This window comes from Podarcis filfolensis, assembly GCF_964270895.1.
Source record: "Podarcis filfolensis genome assembly, chromosome: 4".
Taxonomy (NCBI): Eukaryota; Metazoa; Chordata; class Lepidosauria; order Squamata; family Lacertidae; genus Podarcis; species Podarcis filfolensis.
Window position 1 is genome coordinate 36,106,206 of NC_139607.1, and position 20,355 is coordinate 36,126,560.

The following is a 20,355-nucleotide window of genomic DNA, read 5'->3' on the forward strand; positions in this document are numbered from 1 at the left end:
GTGCAGGTGGATGCCCAAAGTCACCCAAGCATGGCAGGGTCAGGGTTTTGCAGAAGGAGGGAAGGAATTTAGAAGAACAAGAAATGGGCGCACACATCAGAATGTGACCACCACAGGTCTCTGGATCCAGAGTCCATAAAGATAAGTGAACACACCGTGGAGGCAATCACAGATATAGAAAGTGTCCAGCCATAGGTAAGTGTTGCAATGTATACAGAAAATGAAACTGTAGCAAAAGCAGGCTACCAACAGGAAGAATTCTACATCTGTACCTTGGTATCAACAGACCAGAGAAATAGACAATTCCCTTAGAAACAAATGGGTCTGGAGTGAAATACAAGTTGGATACTTGAGCCAAGGCAAATGTGATCTCGGATGTAGTTTCTCAAAATGTCCTTCAAGAGAGAGAGAGAGAGAAAATGAGAGAAAAACCTGTGGGGGTTATAACCAAAAATGTAAGACTGAGAACTTACAATGAGACAGTAATTCCACACAGAGATATCTGTGAGTTGGAGATGATATGCCAAGATCAGGGGTCATTTTATTTGTGGCAGTATATGGAAACACAGAACCAGTGCTGAGGCTATAAACATGCCTTGCTCTGGGACTAATTAGAAGACTGCCATGGTAAGCCAAGTGAACACAAAACTGAAAAAAAAATTTATAAAGATTTTGAGGGTATATGTAAGATAGACAGTGTATAAAATCCAAATAATAGAGCCAAATAACCCCTTGCAAAGTTCTTTGGTTTTTTAATATGTTACCTCAAAGAAACATTACCAGACCAAGGGCTACAGATAGCTCCATAGAGGGCATCAACCATCAGAAGCATCCCTCCTCTCCAAGACAGAATATTAACATTATGGTTTCTAGGCATAGTTAACTTTGTAGGTAGATCAAAATCCAAACTGAAAACACTTTAGTGAAAAACTGTTTAACAGAAGACTTACAACCACTATGGACCCCTGTGTTACCATCAAGATAACTCAGAGTTTTTGTTCATTACTTATTGCTGTTCTGAAAGAATAGGGAATAGGCAATAGAAGTATTAAGCAGAATAGAAAGGCTACTGTTCATGCACCTCTGCTTTACAATGGTGACTTGGACAACCTAAAGGAGGGAGTGTTCATGTCAAGGGCATCCTACAAGGTGAGTTTTGGAAACCTGACCCCAACACTATATATCACTAATTTTTACTTGACACCTAAAAGCAAGCAAGAATGTAGCCAAACTTCCTTCCATCAGAATGCACTTCTATACATAGCTGTCACCTTTTCCCTTTTTAAAAGGGAGATTCCCTTATTCCGAATAGGATTCCTCACAATAAAAGGGAAAAGTTGACAGCTATGCTTCTATAACTGTGGTGATACCATTGAGAAAGCTGTTGTATAGCCTGCAGAATGGGATAGAGATTGCTACTGTGCCCCTGGCAAGCTAGCTATAAACAGGGAACCAGAAAATCTACATCACCCAAGCCCTTTTCCTGTGGCTAACATGCAATATGTGTCTATGTATGTGAGTGAGTGAACACGTCCTTAAAATGACATAGATAAGGAAGCAAATCAAACCGTCTTTGGTGAAGAAGTGTAGATTTGTATCTTTGACTTCAAAAGGGTACAGGAATCCCTAAAGGGACTTCAGTTTGATTGTAAGAATGGCTGCAGAAGCAGATAAATGTCTAAGAAAGGATGTTCCAATAGATGCACCAGAACTACCACTGCAAAGCATAACACTGTACCAGTGCCGCAAGGTTATCATGCTAGTACTGCAGAAAGATGTGCCAGCACAATAATTTTGAATCAGAATGCTACCAGAGTTATTTCAACAAATGGCATTCCAGCAATAAGGCTTGCCAAGCATGCCCATGTCCCTTTAACTGAAATTCTTAAGGACATCCAGAGGCTTGAACACAGCCAAGTTTGGTTTGAAAAGCTTTCCCCTGCTTTTCCCATCTCAGAAACTTTTTTTTTTCAAACTTCCTTTAGTTTCACCAGTGGCTCTGCTGGAAGGTGAAGTTCCAAAGCAGGTTCGTGTTGAAATTGGATCAAATCTTTATTGTTACAGTCAATGTGCAGCATGCAGTCTTTTGTTAGGTGGATTAATGCTGTGTGGAAATGGCATTGGGCAGCAGCAGTTTAGTGAAGGGGGGATGTTGTGAGGAGCCTGTGGGAAGGACTGGTCCAAGCTTGGCTGGAACCCTCACCCTGGTTGCCTAGTGAGACCTTGCCAGATTGGCTTGCACCACAACAGGGTGCAACACTAGGCTACTCCCATGGAATGGGTTTGGCACAATCCAACCCCAGGGGATCCCATTCCACCAGCAAGGAGTGAGTAGAATGATGAACTGCTCCTGGCCCTACTGCCATGCCAACACTTAATCTGCCTGCTGCGGTCAATAAAGATTTGTCCTGATTTCTTCCCAACACCTGGGTTAAAAATGCACCTCCCAGGTCAAACACAAATCTGGACCCACACTTGCAGAATGAAAGGTTGTGATCAGCACAGCACAATGGCTTACTGGTGAATGACCACATTCCACTGCTAAGTATCTTTTTAGCTGATTCAGAAGATCTCACAAAACAAGAACCGTTAAGTGCTTCTCACTCTTGTTTTAATGTTTTGAGGAAAAATGGTGGTGTCCAAAGCAAAACTAGCCAGTATCTACTCCAGGAAATGTTTTGATTCTCTTGCGTTTAGATCACCTCCCCTCCTACCACCAGAAGAATATTTCCTGCAAATAAATCTCACCTGAATAATCTTGGGACCAATAGTGGGTCCAACAGTCAAGAGGTTGGTTTCTGTATGTGGGAGAGACAAAAGTGAGGGGCAGATGGGGCTCATCAAACTGGGAAGGTAGTCTATATAGGAGAAGGAAAACGCTGATCCAAAATGTCCACTGCCTTGCAGGATCTCTTTGGAAGAACCCTACACAAATCTGGAGTGGAGTCCCTAAGACAGTTGGATGGTGCCAAGCTGGTGCCAGATGTATTGTAATGTTTTTCTTTGGACCATATCAGTGAGGCTAAGAGGGGGGCCTGGTCATCTGGGCAACCCAGGACCTCCACACACTGCCTAGGCTTGTGCTGCAAGGAGGTCACTTGGGTGCTGCTAACAGCAGTTTGACTTAACTACCGGAGGTGCACTCCATTGTCTCTTGGAACAGACAAATGTCAGCAACAACAAAATAAAAATTATAATGACTATTTAACACCAACTTTGAACTGAGAATACCACTGCTTGTCATTTCAATATGAGAAATTATAATTGATATTTAGTAGGTTTTTTGCAGAATATGTGTGACTGTGTCCATTTCTATTTTAATAACTCCACTAGAATATTAGAAAAGTGGTGTCTAAAGGCTAGATGAATTGCAGAATATCTGCACATTTTAGATAAAACTAAAAAAGTTATGAATCTTCATTACATAGATCCTTTAATCACTATAAAATGAGTACAGCACTTGAGATTTTATAAATATGTATTCCATGATTAGAAAACCCTACTCCCATCTCATCAGTCCATTGTTCAGTTTTGCAACCCATTATTAAAAATGTAGCATTGACACACTTTTAATTAAAATGAAAAATGGAAGCAGCACAGAATTCCTATGATTCATATAAAAAATAAAAACAGGTGCTTGAGCCTTAAAGAATGTAATTCATTCTGTTCTCATAAAATATGTAAGTGAATATTTGTCCCAGGTAAATGCATACCACCACCCTCATCTGTTCAGCGGGGAAAGGGCAGTTCTGAGCTATACTCTATGTATTTGAGCCTTGTATCTCCCTGGCCACCCCTGAATAGCCCAGTTCACTGGTTACTTTCTCATACCATCATGGTGCCAGGTATACACCTGAGCCCAAGATGGCTATGAGCACCTGGAACAAAACCTGGCACCAGGAAAATGTTCCTGAAAAGCTGTGAACACCCAGGCACCTAACATTTGTTTACTGCTGTTACAAAATGGTTTATCATACATTTAAATCATCACCACGATGGCAATGACAATAAAGAGTATGATAAATTGTCACAAAAGTCAAACCTTCAGAAGATGGAGGCATTGTGGGATGGTAGTTCCTGTGTTAGGAAAACTGGCCAACTGCTTGTTCTGAATGGTGTTGCACTCCATCTGAATGAACAGGTTCAGGGTATGGGGGTGCTTGTTCCCAGGGGAAGCAGTGGTGGCCACCAATCAAGATGGTTTTGAAAGTGGATTAGATGTATTCATGCAGGAGAGGACAACTGGTGGTTATTAGCCATGATGGCTATGCTCTCCTTCCAGAACTAGAGGCAATAATACCTCTGAATTCCAGTTGATATAAACAACAGAAGGGGATGGTGCTCTTGTGCTGGAAACCTGCTTCTGGGTTTCCCATGGGAATCTGGTTGGCCAATGCGAGAACAGGATGCTGGACTAGATGGGCCACCAGCCTGACCCAGAGCCTCTTCTTATATTGAACTTCCAGCACTTACTGAATACTTTTTTCCAGTAGAATTTTTAAATGAATTCTGATTGTAACTTAGTCTTATTGCATTGGGTCTCCTGTACAATATTTAGAGATGACTGTGATTAATTGATATGCAGACTGTTGAAATAAATAAAAATTGTGTTTCGATGCTGAAAGAAGATGCATTAAAAAGGATATATGAATACATTCAATGAAACACTTTGTTTGAATAGGAATGTTTTCATACTATCATCAGGGAAGTGTCTATATTTGAAAATAAAGGTTTGACAGACTTGCTCAGACAAAATTGAGATATCTCAGGACACATATCAGGTATTGAATCATAAGTGCCGAAATGATTGCATCAGTCTGTTTGCTTCTGGACGTCATGCAGCTCCAGCCCAGACAGCAGAATCCATTAGACATTTAAATCTAATCAAGTGTTTGCCTACCATTTGGCATACAAAATATCTTGTTAACAGATGGAGAAATTTGATCTCTCAACCCTCAGGCACTCCTGTCAACGTCGTAGCAGAACATATACATTATGGCAATTTCTAATAGACCCCATCCCGACTCTACCAAAGCATTTCCCAACCATTTCACATTAGGCATAACATTTAAACACAGCAAGCTCCGAATAACTGTTTGCAACATACTGCTGTGGCTCAGCCACTTCTGGGTAATCATGAATGTTTACACTTGTCCACATATAGCTGTTTCTTATGAGAAGCACACATGCAGAACTTTGAACTGAACTGAGTAACCATTTAGCATGACTTCGGGTGTGAAATTATTTATTTATTAAGATGCCTCCATAACACCTTTAAACAAAAATGCTCACAGCCTGGTTTATATCAGAATAAGGCAATACAAAACATAATAAGCATTGAATAATTCTAATAGAGAGTATAAATACAGCAGGATCAAATGCAAAGATGCCTTTCCGAAAGCCTGACAAAAATGAGGTTTTTAACCTAGTGTCTAAATGAATATGAAGTGGGGGAAAGAATCATCTCAGTGATGTGATGGAGCCACTACTGTAAAAGCTACAGTACACACCTCATTTAATGTAGGGACCAACATGAGAGGCTCATCTGTTGACCTTAATGAGAAGCAAATTGATATGAAAGAAAGCATTCCCTCATATATGTGGACCCCAGGTCTTTTAGGATTTTGAATGTCAACATTAGCACCTCGAATTGAACCTGGAAGATAAGTGGCAACCAACGTAACAGAGAACAGGAATTATATGCAACAAGCTCATTGCTCCATCAACACCCTGGTCACTGCATTTTGCACCTTTGGATCATCTTCAAGAGCATAAAGGCTATAAAAGTAGTCCATCCAGGAAGATACCAGAACATAGATAACTGTAGACAGACTATTCCTGTTCAGAAAAGGTCATAGATGATGAACCAACCTGAAGCTCAATGTAGGCACTTCTAGTTGCTGGAGTCACTTGGGCCTCAAGTGGCTGCAATGGTTCTAGGAGCACTATTAAAATATCTTTACTACCATATTTTGTTTCTCTCTTACCGCAACACACAAGAGCCAGAATAACTTCAGAAATAATAATAATGGAAGAAAGGTGATGTACAAATGTAAAAATTAGGAATTGGGAAACAGCTTTGACAACTTCCTTTATGATAATCCTGCCAGTGCTTTTGCACCATGCTGACCTACCCATCACCAGGTCCTTTCCTGTGAGGTGCAGTGACACCAGTTATAGGCGGTCGTTTAAGCATCAAGGCCTCACCAAACCAACCACTACTGCTCCAAAGTCAGACTAAAATAAACCATGTACACACATATTTGGATCTCAGTGGGGCTTATCAGGAAACATGCTTTGGGTTGCACTAGAAGTGTGCTTTCAAATGCAATCTCAGTCATTCCATGTGTCCGTATTACATTGCAGCGGTAGAGAAATTCCAATTCCAGTCTGTTTCATGGCTATCTCCTTTCTAAACAAGCAGCAGAGTTCAGTGCAAAATGCTACGCTGCATCAGGAGGAAAGGATATTAAAATAATGACAGCCAGTAATAGCTGACTGATACTTTTATGACAGGGGAGATGAGATCTGTATCATCCCTAGAAATGGAATATTAAAAATTCCTAAGCATCTCCCTCCCCCATTGCACTGCTGAGAACAAGAATGCAGTAGTCCTGGCAGAAACTAACAATACGCTAGACATATTTTCAAAAATCTATCACATGAAACCCTACCAGTTCTGGTGAATATTACATACTCAGCAATCATTCTATATGAAACTTTCTAGAGTGCATAATACATTGTATATGATCATTTGTTTCCCTTGAGTATGCAATAAGATTACATGGAACACTGGTTAGGAAAACCACAATGAATCATCAACTTTTAAATTTATCTCTTTCAGTAATGGGTCAGATTACAGATAAAAATATTTACACAGTAGGTGTTAATTTTATCCCCTGATTCTTTGGCCCAAGAGCAAGAAAATGATAACTGATGCATTTCTGTAGCAAGCAGAAGTAAGAGATAATACCTTGGATTCCTAGTTTTTGGGAGCCTCTGTTCATGAAAGCAGCGTTTTCCATATAGAAGGGGAACTCTAATCCAACCCTCAAAGGCTCCACTCTGATCATCATGGATTCAGTAGGAAGCTCTGAAGTAGGAATTTTCAGAATAAGAAGTGTTGAACCCGTCCAAAGGACTGGGATTCTAACTGTGTTCAGCTCATGGCCAGTATTTTTCTTTTGCAGGAAGCCATTTTGACAAATAAGATTTCCTTCCTATGCCTGTTTTAAAACCTTCCAAAAAGAGAAGGCTCAAAATTGGACAACAAAAAGTGATACAGATGAGGAGGTTTCATGCTCAAAACTCAACATTCTGTCTATTGTATAATATTTACTTATGGTACCAGTGGGGTAGGAGAAAGAAAGAGATCAAGGCTGATATACATTCTAAAAGGAATAACAGAGCCCACTGTCTGGTCACCAAATGGCTTTATGTGTAACATCTTTAAAAACACTTCATGGGAGGTGAACAAGATGCCACCAGAAAACCAGGGCTGCTTACCAACCACAATTTACTTGGGTTCCAATGACTGCTGATATTGCTAATAAGAAACCTAATGGTGAAGGAATTGGTTTAGTATTATCAGAATACAAACAGTTTTCCACATAAGGAAGGAAGGTGGACCGATTCCAAAACTGGTATGATACAGACTGGTTAATACCATACAAGCAACAATGCAAGGATAGAATAAGTGCCAGTTTATTCAGAGATTACTGAACTTCAGAGCTGCATAACACCTTCCAATTTCATGCATGCCCTATGAATGTCTACAAACACAGCACACACAAATTTGGGCTACATACCTTCTGCAGAGAGGTTGCATTATCTAATTTACAGCCTCCAGTGCTGCAGCTTGTCTCTCCAGCTGTGCATAATTTAAACCATGTTCTACTGATTCAGCACTCCAAGGGATAGTACAAGTTACTTATTTTCCTTTCATCTAAAGGAGACCAGCAGCAAATATTATACCCAAAACCTCATTAGCTGTACAATGTCTACTGAATTGTCCCATCTATACACAGGTGCACTCCTCGTTCAAAAGCAGTCCATCACCAAGCAAGCATGTGAAGCCCTGCAGATACAATGTCAGGCAAGCATTGGGAGGCTTCATTTGTGAAATCCCCACTCAGGCCTTGAAGCTCACTGGTTTGCCTTGGGCCAGTCACTGTCTCTCAATGTGACTTACATCACAAGGTTATTTTGGGGAGTAAATGAGGAAGGGGAGAACCATGTACACCATCCTGAGGTCCCTGGAGAAAAATGTGGGCTATAGATACAATAAATTAATAATATTAAATAAATAAATTTTGCAAAGTGCCCATGAAAGTTTGTATCACATTAAAAGGTACAGTGGTACCTTGGTTATCAAACGGCTTAGTTGATGAACAAATCGGCTCCCAAACACCGCAAACCTGGAAGTAAGTGTTCTGGTTTGTGAACGTTTTTTGGAAGCTGGATGTCCGACACGGCTTCTGCTTGAATGCAGGAAGCTTCTGCAGCCAATCGGAAGCTGTGCCTTGGTTTTTGAAGGGTTTCGGGAGTCGAACGGACTCCCGGAATGGATTAAGTTTGAGAACCAAGGTACCACTGTATTGTCTTGAAGATACCACTAAAACATGGGACAATAGACAGAGGGTAGAACTCAACTGGTTCCTTGCATACACAGCAGGGTTTTTGATCCGAAGGAAACAAATGATCACAGAAGAGATGGGGAGGGTGATTTGGGCAGGTGCCTCCTGTATCCCCTTAACACCACTTCCCAGGGGACTGTGGGAATCCATGAGCACAAGGGCACAAATGGGAATCCAATATGGCTCCTCTTCTGGAAGGGATTTATTCAGCTAAATAAACTGAACCAAAACTATCCCATCACCATGGGTTTCACTTTAATCTTCATTATCTCAAGGAGTGCATAGCACACTGAAAAGTTAACAACAACAAAATAATTTCTGAATGGCGGAACAAATAAAAGGCAAGGAAAAATCTTTGGTACAGCAGATATTAGGTCTAATTGTTACATGTAATCCAACACTAATGCAGTACAAGAAAACTTAACAAGGGATACAACTAGTTAGCTCCATAGCCTGTTATCAAAATCTGACAGAATGTGACATATGAATCTACCTTGATTCAAGCATTTGGGCCACCCATGTCCAGCTCAATGCTGTTTTGGGGAGAGAGACCTGCAATCTGGGGTCTCAAAATGGGGATATTTTCTAGCCCTGTTATACTTAATCCTGTTAGCCAGAGATAGCAGTGATGGAACCTTCTGAATGCAATGAATGCTGCTGCCTGAATGCTGCTGCCTGAGCAGATGTGGAAACTTTATTCAGGGGCAAACACATTGCTGTAAGTGTGTAGTCCACATTGGATAAGATATAACAGAATCTGTAATGAAGAATTATAAATTTATACTTCACTCAAGCTTTTAATTTAAATAATATATAGATTTATACTTTTCAGGACTTCAATAGTGTCATTACAAATTTCCAATTTTTCCATTTACTCTGTCAGTCACTCTCAGATATGGTCTTCTTACATGAATCCAACAAAATAGTCCCATTCTACCCATGAATAAATTGGTGCCTTAAAAAAAGACCCTTATTTTAATAATGAGTGATAGTGCATTTTTCTCTTCCCTGGGCCAAGTCTTTTAATCAGCTCATTGTGATATTTTCTATCATGTGCTTCTAATAAGAGTTACAGTAATTTTCAAAGCCTGGCTCTCTTAAAATTTTTAACAACTCCATCAAGAAGAGGAGCATTCACAAAATACTGTGGGAGAGAGGAACCTTGGAAATCTCACCGCATTACTCAAATGAATCACACTCCAAGTACATTAAAGACAGGGTTGGAATGTGAGCACATTACAGTTAAAGTGCACAGATGTGTTCAGTGTGATGAAGCCATCCTTTACAGAGAGTGCAAATATCTGATTCTGTCAGCGCTGTCATGGCCTACAATTATAGGAATAAATGAAAAGAATTTGGAGGTGTCTTTCAACTCAGTTTAGTCTTTGATACACATCCTGAATCTGTAAACAAATCAAGAGGTTGAAAAGACTTCAGAGGTTGTTATCTCAACAATGAGCAGTTAAGGGGAGAACAAAGCATTTAAAAATGAGTTCAATATTATTCAAAAATGTAGCAGGAAGGAAAATGATATAGTTCTGGATTTAGACCCCTTTCAAGGCTTACATTTTCAAGGCCAGCTACCCTTTGGTATGTTGTTATGGATTCTACCACAACTCTCCAGCTAGAGACTTCATCCATGAAAAAGGTCTGGTGCATTGGCATTACCTCTTGGCATAATTCTACCAAGAGCTTTCAAGACATTTTTTTTCCTTTTTGCCTGAGGTAAAGGACAAGATGGCACCCCCATTTCACATACAGATGCCAACGGACTGAAAATTTAATCTTGTTTTGAGATTGGTGATGAGCCACATTCCAGAGAGCAGCAGCCTAGCTTAGAGGGCACAGGGCAGGCTGTCTCCCAACACCTCATGGTCACTCAGTGTCCCCAGCATCTGATGTCTGAGATGGTTGCTTCACTCAGACAACAAGGTCTAACCTGATTCCACTTTTGAGGATGCAATTTGCCAGGATAAAAATATTTCTAGGGCAGCATACAGTCATTTGGCTGGCCAAAAACGAATTAGAACTTCTCGTGCTCTTGCCTGACTTCATGCTTGCTACCCATCCCTTCCACTCCTTCACACCTGCCTACAGCACCCTTGGTCCATCTACTGCCGATGCTGGCATTCTGCTCCTTCTTCCTACCCACCTCTTTTCAGTAGATCCTTTGGTTACAAATCTTGGCCTGTCCCACCTATACTTTTCTTCCATTATCAGTGATACAAACCAGCATTCCAAATATGGCTGAACCCTCAATTCATATAAAGGCATTATACCAACTGTTTTATTTTCAGGCCATTTCCTAATAATTCGAAACACTTGAGGCATACCAAGCTGACATTTGCAGTGAACAGTCCACCACATCCCATGATCTTTTTAGTCCTGGGTAATCACAGCCAATTCAAATTTCATCAGCAAATGCATTAACTTAGAATACTTTGCTGCAAGAGCAATGATATCGCCTGCTCTTATTTGCAATGAATATCATTTGCCATTTTGTTGCCCTTTCAGCATTTTGAAGAAATGCTTCTGAAATTCTTCTGCCTGCTTTGAATTTCACCCTCCTGAATAATTGGGTGGCACCCATAAACTTAATAACCTTATTATTCAGTCCTGACTCCAGATCATTTATTAGTAAGTTAAGCAGCATCAGTTCCTCCCAACAGAAATACTTGGGGAAGTCCATTGCTTATATCCTTCTATTATTTCTGGCCATCTCCTTCCTGTTCTTTAATCATTTTCTGATCCATACAAAGACAAAGCCACATATCATGTGTATCCAAAGTTTGGTGAGGACTCATGGCTTTATCAGAAGCTTTCTGGAGCTTCAAGTATTTACTAAATAGCCCCTATCTCCATTTTCATTGACAATTTTGAATCGTTCTTAAAGACTGATTATCATGCAGATGTTTCTAAGTGCGTGCAACCAAAACATAAGGTCCAAAAAGAACATTGGATGCCAGTCTTACATGTGCAGTCCTTCCATGTCTTCACTTTGAGCCCAAATGGCTTCAGGACAATGTTTCAATGGGCTATGGTCTCTGGTCTCAATAAGTACATATAGTAAAATGATTCACAGGTTCTGTTTGTGCCAAGGATGAAGAACCTGCACACCTCCACCACCACTACACCACTGCCAATATTATTAGACTCCAGTTTCTATTAGCCACAGCGAGGAAGGCCAATGGCAAGGATGATGGTAGTGGTAGGTGTAGGGCTAGGGTGATGGAGGAGGTGACCTAAGGCACAGGATCTGAATGCAATGCTTCAGGCTTTTCTACCCCCCTCTCTCAAGGTAACACCTCTCCCCATACAACACACCTCAGTGACCCTGCTCCATGATCTCAAGTGCTTTTGCTTGGCTGGAATGTGTCCATGAACAATGATAATGCCTCTTATTTTCCTGGATAGAGTAATGTGTTTGTAAAAACCTCTGGCTTTTGCATGGCTGGAATGTGGTCTTCTCCACAAAGGTAAACATCACACCTGTTAATCCATCCACTTCAGCGCTGGCCCTACCCACCACCAGCAGGTCATCCCCAAGGTTACTCATGTAGCAGTGCAGCCTTCAAGCTAAAAGTTTCTTACCACTATTGTAGTGCAACATTAACTGAGGGCCACAGGTTTGCCACCCCCAATATATGCTTTTTGTTATGGAACAGGTAGATCAGATAAGGTGAAATAAAGCTGATTATCAAGGGTCATAACCCACACCTCCAAACTTTTTGTTTTCCAAATTGGGCTTTTTGGCAAAGCCTTCGTTCTGAAGATAGCTCTTTTCTTTATGCTGCCCTGCTGTTCTTTCACTCTTCTTCTCCAGAGTCTTGGAATCACAAATTAAATTACTTTTTAATTTATGTAAATGTGATTTAGGAACAGGAAATTGTCAAACCTGATTGCAGAGGGGGAAATTTGCATCCCATTCTTACTTTTGAACATTTTTTTTTTAAAAAAAAATGTACCAATTTTCTTTTAGAAAAATTCTCAACCATTTCCCTCACAAATTCACGTGGTCCCCTGAACAAAATGTTGAGGTTAAAAGAGAGAAGTGTAAGTCATGAAACTCACCATATGGCTTTGGGCAAGTCATATATTTTAGCCTAAGCTGATGAGTTGTGAAGATAGGATGGAATAAGAAGAACTGCCAAAAAAAAAAAAAAAAAAACTTAGAAACTGTGAACATCAAAGATTGTTGTTCCTAATATTCCTAAAGATAAATGGCAACTTGTTATATTTAGGAATTTTCCATTGTGCACACACAATTTTCATTTTCCACCCCCATCTCCTGCTTTTCTTCCTCACCTTCGGATCTACTGAGCGAGCTTTCGCTACCCATTATTTCCAGGAATAGTGCCAATGAAATCTCATTTCTATCAGACAACAAGCATTTCCCCCTCCCTTGGAATTCATATCAGGAGACTACTAAAGCAAACAGAACGAGGCCCATTAAAAGGTGAGAGAGCTGAATACATAACCCTGTCAGATGTGGGGATCAAAATGGCTCATAACATAAATGCTTTACAAACATCGCTTCAGTACACCTGAGCTGCATGGTGACAAAGAACAGATGCAGGTTGGACGGAGAGCCCCACTGTGGCTCTGAATGGCTTAGTGCTAGTTTTGTGCATTTGGCCTGGTTTTATAACATTTCTTTTTTCTTTCTTCCTAGGTTTCCAGGTACTTAGGCATATGCATTGCTAATGAACCTTGGGCACACAAAAGCCTCCTGTCACTCTGTTGTTGTTGTTTTTTTCCCCCTACACAGAAGGTCATAAAATGGCAGAATGACAGCACCTTCTATGAGGTTTAGACACAGCTGCTGTTCCACACAAGTGGATCTGTGCCACACAGTGGGTGATTTGAACTCCTCAGAGAACAGGCCCTCACCTTTAAAAGACAAGTAGCAGCTGTACTGAGGGCCCATCAAAAACAGCAGTGCACGCTTTCCTGCCCCCATGCAAGAAACGGACATTTTAAAGCCATTTCCATTTGGAGACTGCAAGCAAGTGCCTCTTCCTTGTGATTCACAGCTTCGTCTCGCTGACTACTGATGAACTTCAGCTTGGCATCCTCGTATTAAGACAGCCATTTTTGACAAACCTTTTATCATTGTTCTTTTGGAGACAAACTGGCTGTTAAAGAACATGAAGTTCAGTGAACAGATTCAAGAGAGCATTTGTGCAGTGAAGTGGGACACATGGAGTTGGTTTTGTTTTTTCCCTCTTCATAATACAGTCAAAATTCAATAATAATAGTCAATTCTGCTGAGATGCAATAGATACAATGTACAAAAGGAATTACTTTCATTTTACCTATCATATATGGCAGTCAGTTTTTATTTGCACTAGTTTAGTTTAATTATTATTCTTATTTGCCAACACATTTCCTATTCACTCTGGAAATGAAATATTCTGACACATGCAACACATAGATTTAAAGGTAACTGTATTTGTAGGGCAATAAACCAGCCATTTTCCTCATATGTCTAGACTATATTAGGGCCTGGAAGTATTATAGAATTAATGAGAAACTACTAGAAAGAAACAGCATGAGAGACCCAATGCAATTATGATCCAAGGAACAAATGAAATTACATTTGCATTTATTCCCCATAGTTATGAAGAAAGGAAAGGCAATTTTTTACTGAATCATTTCAGAATAAATTTTAACATTAAATAACTTCTTTGGTTTTTAATTTCATTGGTATACCACCAAAATGCTTATGCTTGTGTAAATTATTGATAGGTAATTATAGACAGCACTTTTATATATGACGAGTTTTACATGATTAAAACCAGTAACATACACTCCTATACCAGATCAAGGGCCACTCTGTCACTGGAAACAATCTTCTATAAACCAATAAATTCAAATAGGAAGGAAAGGTTTCCATCCAGTGAATAAAACAGAATGATACCATCAACCATATCCTGTTCCCAAAATAGCAAGGAAACCTTTATGCCTCAATATCTCTCTGTATTACGTAAGTAAAATACTCCTGGCCTTCCATAAATCTGAGTTTCAAATTTGCACTAAGCTCCATATTGCAGAGATTCCTAAAAACGATAAGAAAGTAGCAATCCAAGTTAGGTCCACATGAAAATGCTGCCAAATTGCTACGCCCTTTTGCCCTTTCCCTTCAAGCCACACTATCTCTATATTGTCCTATATGCCCCACCTTAAACATACAGATTCAAAATATTTTTTCAGCTTAGAGGAAGACCTTTCCCCTCTTCCCTCAGTGAAAGTTACAGCAAGGGTATATCTTCTCTCCTTGCTTCTTTTACTCCATTAAAAATAAAATAAAATAATGTATCTCAAGAAGAGAAATTGTTTACATCTCAGGGACCGCAATTCTCTCCACAACACACACACACACACACACACACACACCAAAGCAAGAACTTGGCAGCAAAATCAAAGACAGCTAGTGTAATGGATTCAATAGTCACATCAAGTCTTTGCCTCTGGTTACTGAATCACCAGACCTGTTACAGTTTAATCCAGAACACTTGATTTATTGAACACAACCAAGAATTGAAGAGAGTTTATTCTATTGAATATCATTTAACACCACTGCTACATCTCAACGCAAACACAACCAGTTCCTGCCCTTATTGAAATTCTCATATATATATATAAATAGATATAACTTCGAGATCTCATTAAGCCCTTCTCTTTCCCAAGAAGACACTATCAACGGAAAGGAGAGTAGGCCCGGCTGAATATATCCCATGATTTGTACAACAATCCTGCTTTTGTCATTTGCAAAACAGACACACAATGAGTCTTTTTAAGATACAGAGAGAAGTGCATGGAAGCAAAGCCATTCAAGCAATTGACCAAACCTCCTTCAAAAAATAAATAAAATACACATCATTAAGAAGTGTCCACACCACCACCTTGTGGAATCTTCTCGCAAGAGCAACACCTGCTTCTTTCTACCAAAAAAAAGAAAAAAGGCGCAAGAAGAAAAGAAATAAAGTTATATTCTTCTTCTTCTCTTTATCCTGTATGGATAGCAAAAGGACTGATAGAGATGGTTGTCTTGCTGGTTTTCAGAATGGAAATGTTCTACTGAGACAATTAGCTTTGCTTTATTTCTACCACCACCATCTCCTTCCCTTGAAATAACTCACTGTCATAGCTTTGAACTGTAAGGATCATAATTAACCAGTCGCTGAATGCAGCCACTTTCCAATGCATCCCTCTCTGCACTCAAAATGGAAACCAGGAAACCACAACCTGTAAATCTCCACTAACCGGAAAGCCAGCTAGGGAGCATGATGGCCAGACTAGGAAATCCACTTTCCTCCTTCCATCTCTTACCGTAGCTACTTACAGAATACTCAAAGCAGAGAATATACCCCCTAGGTGGGTATTCTTGACCTCTAGGATTTCCTTTCTTGTACCTGGTTCTTGTCAACCCTGAGGCACAGATCCTATCAAACAGGATCACTAACTGTTGCTGCAAGATGGTGGGGGGTTGCCTGCGTGGTTGGTGACTTCACTTCACTTTACCCTTGGGGGCTGGCTGCAGCAGTGGCAGCCGTGATCACCTGGCAAATGGCTGGGAAACTTGCGGAAGGAATGGGATAGGCAACTTAACCTGAAAAAACAAACCCCACAGAAATGGGTCTGGCAAACCAAGAGGTGGCAAAGTTGGTCACTGAGAGGAAAGCAAGAGGATGTCCAAAACTGTCTGGCATCCCTCATGGTTAGAGAAACTCGGTGGGTTAGCCTGACAGGCTGAAAGTGGATGTGTGTGTGTGTAGCTGAACCCTTTTGGTGCCAAAGAGGGACAGCAGATGGAGGAGACCTGTCTGCATCAGGGACTTGGACGTGTCTGCAGTGGTTTGACAGGGGGTGGGTGCGGGGAAAGCTCTGCTTCTCGTCCCACAACTAGGGTCTTCCTTTCTTGCAATCTTAAACACGTCACAGAGGTCCCACCACGCAGGCTGGGAAAGGGGGGGTTTGTGTGGGGGTGAAGATAAGGAAACAGCTTAACCAAAAGGTGTGGGGGAGAGGAGAGGGTAACAAGTTAGGCGGCCGCTCTTCTGACCCCCTTCATGGGTGGCTGCAGAAGGGACAGAGCATCATTCTCAGCGCCCTGCAGAGTGAAAAGCACGCGCGGGGAGGGGGGGTCGGAAAATGAAAGCAGCTGCAGTGCAGAGAAGGAGGGGGAGGCAGCAATGAGCAGAGGCAGCCCCTGGATTCTGGGCATTTAGGCAGAAGTGGGTGTGGGGGGAGAGGATCAGTCCTAGGCTTCTTAACTTTCCACTAGAAAGTCAAGAGTTGGCAGCTTTGATAAACCATTCAAGGCAAGAGATGAGGCAGCGTCCGCTTCTCCCTCCCTCCCCCCGCCAAGCCAGTTTCCAGGAAGGTGCAGAAATCTCTGGACAGACAAATCCCCTCCCGTCCCTGCAATCCTGCTCTCTTCATTCCCACCCCCCACCCCTCCCTGGGAGTCCTGCCCCGCTTCTTTGTAGAATAAGCGATTTATTTTATCCCCCCTCCACCATACAAACAAATAATAAAGAGGGCCGATAGAGGCGGGGGGGGGGAGAGAGAACCCACCCAAATGCCACCCTGGAAATCAATCACGTGGGTTTAAAAAACAACAGGCAGCCTCCGGCAGATAAAGAAAAAGAAAAGGACTTGCTTAATGCCTCCAGAGAGCCTCCAAAATCGTTCCTTCTTGGGAAAAGAGATGGGGGGGGAGGAGGTTAAATCAAAGCTTAGCGTGCCTCTCTCAACACCCACCCCCGTTACAAAGAACAGGGCACCGGGGTGCTGTTTCCTTTCCCAAGCTATGCCTTCCCCCGTCTGCTGAAACTGTAGCAATGCTCTCTCTATCTCTCTCTGTGTACTGCAGATATGAGCCGCCCCCCCCCCCGTTCCCTCTCCGCCACACTCTTCTGTTTATTTGCCTGTAAAGGCAGAGCTACTTTGTAAACATCTCACACGGAGCCCCGGAGCCTTCCTAAAGAGCTGACTGCAGCAAAGTGCCCCCCATCACTTAAGAGCGGTGGTCCAGGGACATAGGAGGGTGCCTGGGCAAAGAGATCTAGAGATGCATTACATACATGAGACATGGAAATCATCTCCAGTGCTGAGAAACGGGAAGTATTCTCTTTTTCCCAATAAGAGGGTGGCAATGCTCCCCCCCCCGAAAACAGTGCAGAGACGACTGCAGCAAACCAGTCCCCCCTCTGGAGTACCAGCTGCAAACGAAGAGGGGGGGGGGAGTTTGGGAAGGAAAAGGCAAAAAGGACAGAGCTCTGGCTTGTACCTACCTCGGCGGAGGAAGCTGCCTCTGTGTTTTAGGGGTCCTTGGCAGCCTGTGTCTTCCCAGGCGACTTCCAGCAGAATCGCAGCACGCAGCAGGCTTCGCCGGGGTCCAGCTTCTTTTCCTCCCCCCACCCACTAGCTCGCGTGGTGTGCGTGTGAAATCCAACACGGTTTTGTTTTGGGTTGGTTTTTTCCCCCTTTAGTCCAGAGGAATGCAACAGCCCCTCGCAAAAAAAAAAGCAGAAAATCTTGGTGGTGGAGAGCGACCAAACAAACAAACCAACCAACAACCCCAAACCGGCAGCAACACAACAGCACTAGGTTTGAAAGAACCCGGCGCTTTCTGTTGTAAATGACCTACATTCAAGCGGCAAATGCATTGCAATCGGCGGCGGCGGCGGCGGCGGCAGCAGCGGAAGAAGAAGAAGGCGCGTTGGGTCTGGGAGTGGGAGCTCCGCTTGCCTATTGCAGGGAGACAAGCGACAGCGAGAGGGAGAGCGAGAATGATCGGCGAGGCAGAGCGAGATTGAAGAGCGAGCGAGCGGTCCAGGCTGTGCCAGGCTGTCTCCTTCCGCGATTGGACCAAACTGAATGGAATTTACAAAGCCGGCAGCCAATAGATCTCCGCAGCCGGCCCCATCGCTACGGGAAGCATACCTACATCTACAACCGCATGCAAAGAGCATCGAAGCCTAGTGCAAACCAGCTGGAACAGAAGGATCAAGGGTGGCTGTAGTGGTTGAACAGGTGGGCATTTTACACATGTAGGAATAAAAAAAGAAAAGAAAAAAGTGGGGGTATCTAGTAGGAAAGACTCCTCCTCCTCCTCCTCCTCCTCCTCTCTTGAGTCCCTGCCTTCTTTTTGGTCTAGCTTCTCTTTTACTCAGGGCACGCTCTTAACCCTTTCGTGCCACCATGCCTGCTGAAATGGTGTTTCCACTACCAGCAGTGAAAGCCTGCAAACTTGTTCCGATAGTAACAAATCATAGGAAATTGCTGCACCTGATAGGATGACTGAGAAATGCTGTGATGGACAAATGAGTATCACACCCACACACACTTCTCATACAAGTTGCAGGTGCCTTTTCTAGTACAATATAATGGCTCCACATTTGGTTTGAATTTGAATATCAAACCAACCTATTTCACAGGGTTGTTGTAGAGATTAAATCGGGGGAGAACCATGTGTGCCACCTTGAGTTCTTCAGGTAAAAGGTGGGATATAAATGCTATTGATAAAAATAATGTATCAAAACTAAGACTCGGGTTATGATAGGTCGCAATAAGGACTGGGATCAGGGTTATTTGAACCCATTTTACTTCAATAGACCATCAAACCACAGGTGGGAGTGTTATTCTGAGTAGATGGATTTAAGACCACTCATTTGTGCCAAATCCTGATATGTCTACTCATCATGACAGCTATCTAGCTCCATCCCCAAGGAGAATCCAAGGGTTCAGGATGCTGTATGTACATACGCATACTAAGGGAGCTCTGCAACCTTCTTGCTACACATAGCAATCCCTTCTCCCCCACTGACCTTCTCAAATTTACCCTTTCCCACACCATGCAACTTCTAAACCCCCTTTCCATCTTCCCAACCCTACTTTTGAAGCCACTTTTATCTTCTGTTTTGCAACCCCAAGTTTCACCTTCAACCTATATCTCCCCTTACTTTTCTGAAACCCTCTCATGCTCATCCATGACCCCCACGATAACATCCTCTTTGTCCTCCCACATATTGCAACTTCTAAACAACACTTTCACCTTCTGCCCAATTGCGAAGCCACCATCCCCTCATGTTTTGCAGCCCCTTTTGCACCCCCACTTTTATCTTCATCCCCATTTCCATGCCTCCCTCTTTTGCAGCCCCCTTTGCATGTACACACCATGATGACATATGGTACTATGTGTTCAAGAGCAAGTTCAGTTAATGGATGTTGCTCATCAATGAGATAGCTGCTCTAAATAACTACAGTGTTAAGTACTGGGTTAAGTACTAAATTTGTTCTGGAGGTCCTGAAACTGTTCTTAACCTGAAACACCACTTTAGCTAATGGGACCTCCTGCTGTTGCCGCGCCGCCGGAGCACGATTTCTGTTCTCATCCTGAAGGAAAGTTCTTAACTCAACGTACTATTTATGGGTCAGCAGAGTCTGTAACCTGAAGCGTATGTAACCCGAGGTACCACTGTACACTGAATTTGGAACTTCATGTTGAAGACCACCTATGGTTCCAGGAATGAAAGACATTGTGTGAAACTATTATGGAATATTTGATGGTTCCACATTCTTTATGTCTCTCATGTGGGGCAGCAGAAGAATGAAATATCAAGAAGTTTGAGTACATCGAGAAGGGAAGGACCCTGACATAACCCATTTCTTTTTAACAATGCCCCCTATTGCTCCTCCACAACACTGCAAA

At 42.1% G+C, this 20,355-nt stretch overlaps 1 protein-coding gene across 4 annotated transcripts in view; it reads right to left on the reverse strand.

Annotated features, from left to right (window-relative positions):
* The window catches only part of NLGN4X (neuroligin 4 X-linked), a 154,979-nt gene extending 136,303 nt beyond the window's left edge, over positions 1-18,676 (reverse strand). For 2 of the 4 annotated variants that reach the window (XM_083612127.1, XM_083612124.1), the window contains exon 1: positions 17,936-18,676. The gene's annotated coding sequence lies outside the window, so the exon portion shown is untranslated. The remainder of the gene's footprint in view (positions 1-17,935) is intronic. The other 2 variants (XM_083612125.1, XM_083612126.1) reach the window with 2 other exon arrangements.
* Positions 18,677-20,355: the final 1,679 nt, after the last annotated feature.